Below are 12,314 nucleotides of genomic sequence, written 5' to 3'. Positions count from 1 at the left end.
ATTAATTTTCAAAATTGAATAATTTTCACGCCAACACTTAAATTCTCGCACTTATACTTCAAATCAAAAATTCCAAACATGCTCTCCAACGAAGGATAATTACTGAATTTCCAACTAATAAAGTTACTAAAAATTACATTATTATTAAATAAAAATGTGTGGGATGTTAGAGTTCTTCAGCTCGTTTACAATCTATCCCATGTGCATCTTTGACGACCCCTGGCTTTTCAGCATCGCATCATTTTGGACGAAGTATTCCTTCAACAAAGCTTCAAGAGAATATGAAGAATTTGACATGTTGGTACCTTTGTTGTGAGATTGAAGTGGTTGTTGTTGTGCGTGCTGGTATCCAAGGAAGAGACCTTGCTTATGCTGCTGTTACATACCATATTGATCTGGTTTTTTTGTTGACCTCCCCAAGAGAAGTTAAGATGGTTTCTCCATCCTGGATTATATGTCTTTGAGAATGGGTTATTTCTCACAACCCACATAGCCAATCACGGGTTACCCCAACGCATCAATCTAGTGAACATTTTTTGTTTGAACTACGTTGTTCATTGCTAAATTCTTTAGCATATTTGTCATGGTAGCCATTTTCATTGATAGGTTAGTCACCACCTCAGTTTCGATCATCCAAGTTCATTGTCAGGTACCTATTCGAACCTACAAATAAGAGTTGGTGGTTGAAAGGATACCAGTAATAGGCCAGTTTCCTACAGTTGACCGATACTGGATTTCTCCATAAGATCAATAAGAGAGGATATTCCATGAAGCGGTATCGAAGAAGAATAACCATCCTGGATTATATGTCTTTAAGAATGGGTTATTTCTCACAACCCACATATCCAATCACGGGTTACCCCAACGCATCAATCTAGTGAACGTTTTTTGTTTAAACTACGTTGTTCATTGCTAAATTCTTTAGCATATTTGTCATGGTAGCCATTTTCATTGATAAGTTAGTCACCACCTCAGTTTCGATCATTACGGGCCTATGCCGCTTATCTTCTGATTGTGACTCATCTACACATTCCATATTGTGTTTGGTTATACAGTCTAGAATTTTCAAGGCTTCGTCATATATTTGTCCATGAACAACGAGGCCTTGCCTTCTCTTGGTAGAGAGGGATATGATTTATAAATGATATTACAAATCAGTTGTTCAATAGAGGGTCAGTGGGAGCTTAAGGGTAAAACAGTAATTTTGACATAGCTATAAATACAAACCACCTGTGAAGGATCGACTTACTGATTATGGTTGAAATAGACAGAAATATATCTATAGTGAGAAGACTGCAATTATTGAGCTATAGTGGTGTGTCTTGATAGTTAACGAATAGTAATTAATTCGGTTTAAAAAGTTTTAACTGATTAATTACAAATCGTTGGAGCTCATGATCTATAGGTCCATTAGATCCTTCTACTGGCTCATAAATTGGAATAGCAAATTGAGTATTAGTTGGATGAATTTTGGACTTGTGGTTATGAATATGAAATTTTTAAATTCAATTACTAGGGTTTTCAATTTATTATATTTGATACAATTAATTAAAATTGTTTAATTTAGTTGAAATTAAACAAATTTGGAGAATCAATTAATATTTAAATTATGATTTAAATATGAAATTTAATCATATTGGTGGAATTAGTGTTTTATTAACTTAATATTAAGATACTAAATTAATATTATTTTAATTAAAAGGTTTAATTAAAATAAAATAAAATTGTAAGAGTGTATTAACATGGAGCGGAAGCAACAAGGATCAATAAGTATTCAAATTCATTAATTTTGGCAGAAACTAAAGTATATCTAGTATGAGAGGGTTTGAAGTCATACCTTTGTAGAACTCTTCAAGATCTTGATCAACAGCAATTGTCTTCTCCAAAAACCACCATGGACCACCTCAAGATCTTCCCCACTATCCTCTTGAAGCTTTAGAACAAGTTGTGGGATTCAAGAATAGCTTGAATCGACGGAAAACAAGGGAAAGCTCATCGCACCAGTCTACTTGAAGAACTTTTTTTCAGCCCTAAATTTTCTCTAAAATTTCTTTTGAATGCATGTTCCAAATATACTCCAATCTTCTTTATTTGTTGCAGGTAAACATGCAAAAAAGATCACTGCATGAGTTACAGCTCATGCTTGGAGTAAATGTGAAGAAGGGAAGTGATGTTTGTGTGAACTAGTAGAAGATGGTAATAGAAAAATTTGTTTTTCCATTTTGTGCATGTTTACAATTTTATATATATGTATGTATATATATATATGTATGTATGTGTATATATATATATATATATGTATATATGTATATATATATGTATATATGTATATATATATGTATATATATATGTATGTATATCTATATATATATGTATATATATATGTATGTATATCTATATATATATGTATGTATACTTTTTATCAAAACCAATTTCAAAATCAATTTTGGTTTTAAAACTGAAAATCTTATTAATTTTATAAAATTCATTTCATAAATTAATTTTTAAATAATTCTAATTAATTTAATAGCAAATATTAAATTAATTTTTTTATATAAATTCATCTTCATATATTTAAATCATATTTAAATATAACTTTTCTTATTCCGTTTAATTCTAATTCGAACATTTCAAATTAACTTATCAAGCTACTCTAAAGCTTGTCCATTTACGAGCTAGTAGGGAAATCTCGCGGACCTACAAATCATGGGTTCCAACGATCCAAGATTAATCGGCTAAACTTATTATACCGAATTAACCCTCATTCATTAACTAATGGGTCACTCCATTATAGCCCATAGCTGAACTCCTCTTACTGTAGATATATTATGTCCACTTTATATAACCATAATCAGTAAGTCAATCATTCACAGGTTGTTTGTAATCATAGTTGGGTCAAGATAACCGTTTTACCCCTGTGAATATATCTTGTTCCTTAAGTTCCCACTGACCCTCTAATGAGCAATTTTGATTCATAATACCTATGAATCAAGTTCTTTCTCTATCATGAGAAGGTAGGTCCCTAATTGTTCAAGACCTTGTATCAGTACTTAAGAGAACAACCTATCTGCTAACCCTGCGAATTCCATCTTGTAGGGCTATGTCCCCAGCTATTCATCTGGTCTTATCCCAAAATGGGAGACTTATTAAGCAGTGCTGTTGGACTACTCTCACTGTTTTCATATCAAAGGATAATTCCGAACAAATAGAAGTTCGTAGCTAGCTCAGGATTAAGATCGAGTTAAACTAGGTTACTTAATAAATGAAATAATCAGTTTTAACGGTAAATGGTCGTTAGAAAGAAAAGTGATTATTTTTGTGGTCCAGTCTATATGCAAACTCATTGCATAGGATGCCCCCACTCACATGTCTCTACATGAACGATCTGTGGATCACATCGTTTGTAGCACCTTACAACTTCTTGTAACAACTACAAAGTGTGTCGCATCCAATAGTGTTAGCAGGATGAGATACCCCATTTCATCCATATACGTATTAGAACATTTAGGCTATATACTATTAATTTGATCATGTTTATGTCACTATATATAGTTAAAGTATTCAAACTATAGCCATGGATATGTTTATTGGATTTTTATAATAGAATGCGAAATCAACAATTTATTACTATCGATAAATAGAATGTTTAACATAAACTGTGAGTTTTAGGACATTCCCCAAAAAAATTAGTTTTATATAAATTAATTTGTAAAAATAATTTTAAATAAAATTGTTTCATTTAAAATAAAAATAAAAATCAATTTTTGAAAATGATTAAAAATCAAAGAGAAGTAGATTTTTCCAATCTAAAGAAACTAAAAGAACTATTCTATGGGGGAAGATGGGGCCTGCAGTTTTCATCTTCCTCCATCATCTAAAAAAAACAAAAGAAAGGTTCTTAAGCTTTTTCCTGTTTGTTTTTCCAGGCTCTTGTTCTCCTCCTCTAAAATTCTACTCTTCTTTTAAAAAAAAATCTCTCTCTTCCAAAATAGTAAGAGCCCACAAACTTCTGGTTCTCATCTAGAGAATACGAAGGTAGCCATCATGGTGGTGTTCGTCGGTTTGAAGGATTCAATTGAAGAACTGTTCTTCAAAGGTAAGGGTTTTTTTAACCCATTTTATTTTTCCTATATTTCGTTTCGAGTATGTTGTATTTTCTAAATTAATTGCATATCTTCTGTTCTTCTCTATAAGACTTTTATTTTATAATTTTTTGGGATTTAGATCTGATCCCCACTTCCGCTCAAGGACTTTTAATAGGGTTCCTTCAGTAGCCCTAATCACAGAGATTGAAGAAATGTGATGCAAAACTTGCATGCGTAGAACAACCATGCGAGGAAGATTCTAGTACGCAAAAAAACCATAAAGCGACAACATGGGCCAAATCCAATGAATCTGTGATATGATCAACCAACACAACAGGGCATGGAATTAAATGTACAAGTGTGAAATCTAAAGTAACTCGAAATAGAGAACCAGAGAGCAGAAGCAAATCGTTCCAAATTTCATTGAGAAAGAACACAAACAAATACCATCGACAAGAACATATTATACAAAAACAATAAATTACAAGCATGCTTCTTTAAATGAACAATGGATAGAGTACGCAAACCTTTAAAGCACTTTTTCTTCAAGTATCCCTCGATCAATCTCCAATGCGTCCAAAGAAGAACTCGAATGCAACGATCAGAACAGCCAACAACACAAACTGAAGAATCCTCGATCACTATCGAGTGCAACTCGATCCTCGACCCTCGAACAAGAACAAGAACACCACCACAAGAGTTACCTTGGTATTCTTAGTATGAGAATCTAGGAGTTGTGGGCTCTGTGTGACTTTGGATAGAGGAATAAAGGAGGTAAACGATCGATTAGATGATCGAGTAAGTGGGAGAAGGAAGAAGCCTATCGTATAAACTTGATATTCGATGATGTAGTAAGAAGAAGCCTATCGTATAGACTTGCTACTCGATCGTGTAGTAATGAGTAACTATCGTATAATAAACTCGCTACTTGATCGTTTAGGCTATGAGATGCTATCGTTTACTAAAACTATTTTACTCGATAGCCTTTTATTTCTAAAACGATACAATGAATCAACCACTCGGCTTAGAAAAAAATAATTTTTTTTTATCTCACAGTTACCATAAAACTTCCAATAACCTCCCACTCAAGTCGGTTATTGAAGAAAAAGATTAATTAATTATCACATAATTAATATATTGTAAATAATACAATAACCAACTTATCATATTATATTTATGATCTATAGTTTTAATATTTCTTCATACGAAACATATAAATTATAGTTCTTTTTCTATTTTATGGTATTTAATATAAATCATATTTATATTAATTCTTCCAATTAATAATGTATCAAATACATCATATCAATTATATCACATATAATTGAATCAATTTAATTATATCATATATAATCAAAATTTCTCTTGTTAATTTGGTTCTCAACTTGAACCCACTGAGCTACCAAGGAGACCTTATGGACCTGTAGCTTGAAACTCCAATGGTACGTGAATTACTGACTAAACTCTTTAATCACGAGATCCACCATCCGTTAACTATTGGTCACTCCACTAAATACCGACAGTTGCACTCTTCGCACTACAGATATATTTTCATGCTCATTTGGATATAATCAATCAATAGTGCGATGACCCTTCACAAATTGCTCGTAAGTACAGTTGAACCAATTTACCGTTTTTCCCCTGTAGTTACATCTAACTCCTTAAGTATCACTGATTCCTCTAATGAACAATAAGTCATAGTCCTACTATGACTGAGTTCCCTCTTCTCAAGAGAGGGTGTGGTCACTATGTTCAAGACCCAGAATCAGCCCTTAAAGGAGCAATTTATCTACTAACCCCTACTTCAAGAAATGAGTGAATTCCGTCTTGTATAGCTGAGTTCCCAGCTCCCCAATCAGATGAATCCCCAAAATGGCAGTTTTGTTGAGTTGGCAATCTGGCAATTCTCACCTATAAAAATCAAAAGACCACCCTCATGAGTAGAAGTTTTCAACTCATTCAAGATTAAGGCCATGCCACCTATGGTCATCTTAGGAAAACGTAAGTCTCAATTATGAACGGCGTTATATAAAAAGACTAATCATTTCATGGTTCGGTCTTATACAAACTCTTTGTATAAGATACCCCCGCTCGCATATCCCCACATGAATGCTCAGGATCAGACCATTTATAGTACTTTACAACACTTGTAACATCTACAAAGCGGGCCATATCCCTAGTGTCACCAGGATAAGGTATCTCTCCTATATCCTTATTCTACAAACCATTTAGGTTATTACTTAAGGCATGATCCATTTGTATATCTCCACATACATGCTTAAGTTACATAAAATAACCTCGGATCTTAGTTTATTGAACTTTATAAATGCTTATAAAATAACACTTATTTTATTAATAACAATATGTTTACATAGTGTTTACAAACTACGAGATTACCAAGGAATTAGGATACCAATCCCAACAAAATCATCATTAGAGAGATTTTTAGGATACACTTTCAATACCTATAAATAGTCTGTGGCAGCTCATACAATGGATACAAAGGCTCTACAAGAGATTGTGGAAGCTCTGCCAAAATACCTCCATTTTCGTCTCATAAGTCCCAAGTGAAGATTCTAAGTGGGAGCTTAGTCTCTTCTCTGGAAGTGAGGAAAAATTCAACCTTCATCTCGAAGAAATCACAAGTAGCAAGTAGCAAGCAGCATTGGAGCCAAAGGAAGTAAGAGATTACAACCTGAAGTTTGATATCTCTATCTATCATTTTTATTCTTTCCTTTTATTCATATTTTATATTAAGAATCACACCTGAGAATCATCTTATTTTTAATATGAATATGATTACCATACATTTCATCTCACTCATATTCTTCTTCTCTTTTTTCATGAGCAACAAAATTCCCAGTGGGGTTGAGAAGATAACCTAATATTTTCCAAAAGCATGCATATGTAAAAAAATTCATCTTGTTTAATTTGCATTTATTTCAATGTCTAATTCAGTTAGAATTTAATTAGGTATAAGTGGTCAACTAGTCGAGAGAACAAGCAACTTAGACTTCATTAAACAAGGAAAGAATTAGATTTAGAGATAAAGTTAGATCTTTCATGAAATAATCAACTCAGCATGCATTATAAAGATAGAACAAATGTGACTTTTGACACCAAGAGGTGGGATCATTAACAAAAGTCGATACATGAATGCTTACATATGCTATGCTTAAGGAGTTATTAGTGAATCTTCTTGACCCTACTTCATTCATCGCTTTTTAACCCCATTCTATCACCTGCTATTTTTTTGTAATTGCTCTTTCTCGCCTAGTCACCATTTCATATTCATCACATCATCACCACCATCACCATTGTAGTTATTAACATATTTAGTATAAACACATCACCATTGCTTATGATTTACACTTCACCGAAAGAGATCATTAAAACATTCAACAAGTCACATTACCAAATTCCTATGTTCGATCCTGGACTTACCAGGAAATCTTGTTTGGATTTTACTTGGGTTCAAACACGGAAACTTGTCCTACGTCATTGTATATATTACACATTTCATCTAGGCACAACTGAGTTAAATATACATACGTTTACGCATGAGTATGTTTAATTAAATCATTCAACTATATACAGTAACATTTATATTAAAATGATGCATGAAATAATGTTTATCCTATGGTGGGACTTTTATACTATATGGCATACACTATGCAATATAATAAATAAACTATACATCACATGTATAATAAAATTATACAAGCAATATTGGATCGAAATTGAAATCTTTAACATTAATTAAATTAATATAATACTCATATTAATTTAATTAGTGAAAATAAATAAAAATAATTAATTAATAATAATTAACAATCAATAAATACCAAAAAAAAAAATTAAACTACCTTTAGGTTGCTACAACCCACACTTGAAGCCATAATTAGCACGGTCTCATATGCACGCGGACATTCGGAGTGTTGCGATGCTCTAGCCGAGCGTCGCAACGCTGGCATTTATGCTGCCATAATGTGCCCTTACACTGTTCGTAACGTCACGACACTTCGTGCAGTGTTACAACACTGCGTCTAGAACACAGTCACACTGGGCTTTCTGACTTATGTGTAGAGCGAGCGTTGCTACGCTCTAGCCTTATGCTCTAAGGCAAAAGACTTCCTCTACTTCACCCATTCATCCGTTTTGCTTCGTTCTTGCTTCAAAATTCTCTAAAATGAAATTGAAAACTCACCACGAGTGACAGGACTATTACAAGCTCAATTTTAAGATCTAGAATGCCCAAAAATACACTAGGCCCTTATAGATCGACTGATTAAAGCAGTAAAAACTATGCCAATTTCGAAATATTCAAATGCAAACCAACAATATTCAAAATCCAATACACCCACCAAAAACTCTGAATTGATGTTCGAAAACGAAAATCAGAGACACAATTGGCTCTAATACCAATTGAAGGGTTCTGAATATCGCAAAGAAGAAGCAAATAAATGCAGTTGTGTCTTGTTTTCATTTTACGGAATATTCAAATTACAGAGGGACGTAAACTAAGGATAAACAAAGATAAACTAAGAATGCTCTCAACTAAGTTAACAGAAAGGAGAAGAGAATGAGAGAAACTCACCATTGAAAAACCTTTCTTCATGTATCCTCCCCAACAGCACCACCACAAGTCGATCTCCTCTTGATCTCCGGAACTCAGGACCAAAACCACAAACACATCAGTGAAGAAAGGGACACCACCATAAAGGAGTCATTGTTATTCTCAAAGATGAGAATCAATGCGGAGTTTTGTGGGCTCGATTAGAAGAATAGTTGTATAAGGGAATATTTTGTTTGAGAGAAGTTTTTGGCATAGAGAGCATTTTCACGCAGAGAAAATGGATGCAAGAAGAAGAGATGAAGATCCAGAATTGCTCCCTATTCTTCTGTGAAAATACGTATAAGAGAGAGGGAGTGGGTTAAGAAAGTCATCAAATAACTCCATCCCCTTTTTTAATTTAAAACAAATTCAAAATTTTTAATTTTTAATTTCTAATAAATATATATATGTATACATATATATATATATATACATATTTGTTCATATATGTATGCATATTTGTCCATATATATATATACACACACACACACACATATAACTGTATTATTATATCACATATAACATAACATATAGTTTATTACTCTCTCATATAACCTATAGTATTAATATGAATATAATTCATATTAATTTTAATCTATAGTTTTAATATGAATCATGTTTATATAATTAAAATCATATTCAAATATTTATTTCTCTCACTAAAACTTTATATTATAATGTATAACATACATTATATTAATTATATCTTATATAATTAATTCCCTTTAACTAATTTGAACAATTCAAATTAATCCAACATTAATTTGATTCTCATTAATCCTTATTGAGCTAATAAGGAAACCTTATGAGCCTATTGATTGAAGCTTCAACGATACTTGATTAATTAATTAAACTCTTTAATTAAATAATCAACCTTCGTTAACTGCTAGTCACTCGACTAAAGAACGACAACTGCACTCTTTGCACTATAGATATATATCTGTGCCTATTGGATATAACTAATCAACAGTACGTTGACTCTTCAATAACTTCCGTCAGTACAGCTGGATCAAAATTACTGTTTTACCCCTATAGTTACATCTAACTTCTTAAGTACCACTGATCCCTCTAATGAACAATTAGTTATAGTCCAACTATAAATGAATCCCTCTCGGGCCAGGAGAGGGTGTGGTGCCGCATTGTTCAAGTCCCGAAATCAGCACCTTAAAGGAGTAATGTATTTACTTATCCTAACAATAGAGAAGGAGTACATTCCTTCTTCTATAGTTGTGTTCCCAGCTCCTCAATCAGATGAATCCACAAAATGGTAGGCTTATTAAGTCGATGAATCTGACCATTCACATCCATATAAATCAAAAGACCATCCTCCTAGGTAGGAGTTCATAACTCACTTAGGATTTAAGTCAAGTCACTTTTGGTTGTTCTAGTGAAATGTAAGTCTCTTCTAGCAACGGTGTTATAAGTAGAGACTATTCATTTCGTGGTCCAGTCCTATATAAACTCTTTGTATAGGCACTACAAGAATTTTGGGCTTTAATGTCGGTTGGCAAAAGTGAAACCGGATGTATAATGTTGGTTTTATTTTTTTAAAAAAAAGTGGATCTTTAATGTCGGTTTTAAACTGACATTGTAGGTATACCTTTAATGTCGATTTAAAACTGAAATTAAAGATCCGTTTTTCTTTTTTTAAAAAACAAAAAAAAAAAACCCATTTCCCCCCATTTTTTTCATTTCCCGCTTCCTTTTCCCCCTTCCCCCCCTCCCCCCAATTTTCTTTTTCCTTTCATTCCCAGACTTCCCTATCTATCCCTTTCTAAACCCTATTTTCCCTATCATCGACTTCCGCCGCTCGACACGCACCGTCCCTTTTCATGCAACCCAGCGTCATGCAACCCATGCTGCCGCACCCAATCGCCTGCATCCATGTTGCAATTGTTGGTAGGAATAGAAAATACAATCTTGTTCTGACCCTCCCCTGTTTCAGTCATTCCTTACCCCTTTCAAAATGAGCCAAGCCATAGTTACAATGGTAGATTACGCAACTCAAAGCGAAAAATCCAACACCTGCTCCTACTGAGACCCTAACTCTGCTCAACGGCAAATGGATTCTCGCGTAAGTTCTCTTAATAATACCAAACTTGATACTAGTAACCTGGTTGGTTATTTTTCCAATAGTTGTTTTAATAACAACTTCCTCTTTGTACTATATGATTGAACTTCGTATTATGAATTGGGAAAAAGATCCTGAATCAACGAAACCTAGTAATTTTTTTCGGATGATTGAAAAGCTGGAACGAGTTTAATCGAATTTCATTTCTGCTGACTAATCACACATCTCCCTTGCAAAGCTTCACGAATTTTTAAATATTGGCGGTAATTTCTTGTACGTGTTGATCTTGAATATCATATTTGGACTTAGTATCGACCTACCATGTGGCGTTGTTAATTCAGCTACTTCCTATTGGGCGAGTCATATTGCTCTGTGTTAAACTAGAATGTATGGGCCATTTAGAAAGGGTTTGATTAAGTTTTGGTTTCTTTGATGGGATTCAGACTTGTGATTGAGATGACTGCAATTGTCCTTGCATCTGGTTTTGTATCAATTTCTTTGAATGTGGTCAGCTAGCCGAAGTTGCTAGCATTTATGTTTGCTTCACTAAACCTTAGAGGGAAATCAAGGGAGTCTTTACAATAGCTTTTTACACCTGACAAACCTGCCTTAATTTTATATGGCAAGAGTTTTAATGTCTAGAGGATGATCATAACCTGCTAAAACTTTTTTTGTCCCCTTTTTTTTTTGTCTTTTGTTGAAATCTATTTGCTGTCTATTACGTACTAGCATATGATTGGTTGCAACAATTCTACATTACAAAATTATGTCACCCAACGTTTCTTAATATGAATGTTTGGGGATGTAGGTACACATCATTCTCGGGTATGCACCCACTGTTGTCTAGGAGTACATTTCCATTGGTCAAAGTGGAAGAAATTTCACAAATAATTGATTCATAGAGTTTCACCGTCCAAAACTCCATCCAGTTTTCCGACCCTCTAGCCACCACTTCTATTAGTATTAATGCAAAGTTTGAATTTAAAAGTCCCCAGCGTGTACAGGTAAGCTAGAATCTTTCGGTGATCCGACAGTCTGAACGGTAAAAAAAAAATGGATTTTTTTGTCCGTAGGTGCAATCTCAACTCTTTTGACTTTGTAATATTTCGGTGATCCGACAGTCTGAACGGTAAAAAAAAAAATGGATTTTCTTGTCCGTAGGTGCAATCTCAACTCTTTTGACTTTGTAATAAGCTAATATTTATTTTCACACTCAACGATTTTTCCAGATAAAGTTTGAAGAAGGTGTCATGGGACTCCCCAGCTAACGGATTCATTAGTTATACCAGAAAATGTGGAGTTTCTCGGGCAAAAGATTGACCTTTCACCATTCAATGGTGTCATATCCTCCATTCAAGATATTACTTCAAATGTGGCCAAGATGATATCGAGCCAACCACCGATCAAGTTCTCAATCCCAAGTAGCAGTGCCGAGTCTTGGTTGCTAACTACTTATCTCGATGAAGATCTTCGAATTTCACAAGGAGATGGTGGTAGCATGTTTGTATTCATCAAGGAAGGCAGTGCTCTCTTATCTCCCTAA

The 12,314-nt window shown here is 33.7% G+C and overlaps 1 pseudogene; it reads left to right on the top strand.

The window, feature by feature from the left end:
* Window positions 1-281: 281 nt before the first annotated feature.
* Window positions 282-12,314, top strand: LOC120090204 (plastid-lipid-associated protein, chloroplastic-like; annotated as a pseudogene).

The sequence above is a fragment of the Benincasa hispida genome, chromosome 11, assembly GCF_027475165.1.
Source record: "Benincasa hispida cultivar pf3 chromosome 11, pf3_genome.v1.1, whole genome shotgun sequence".
Taxonomy (NCBI): Eukaryota; Viridiplantae; Streptophyta; class Magnoliopsida; order Cucurbitales; family Cucurbitaceae; genus Benincasa; species Benincasa hispida.
This window is presented reverse-complemented; position numbering and strand designations above follow the sequence as displayed.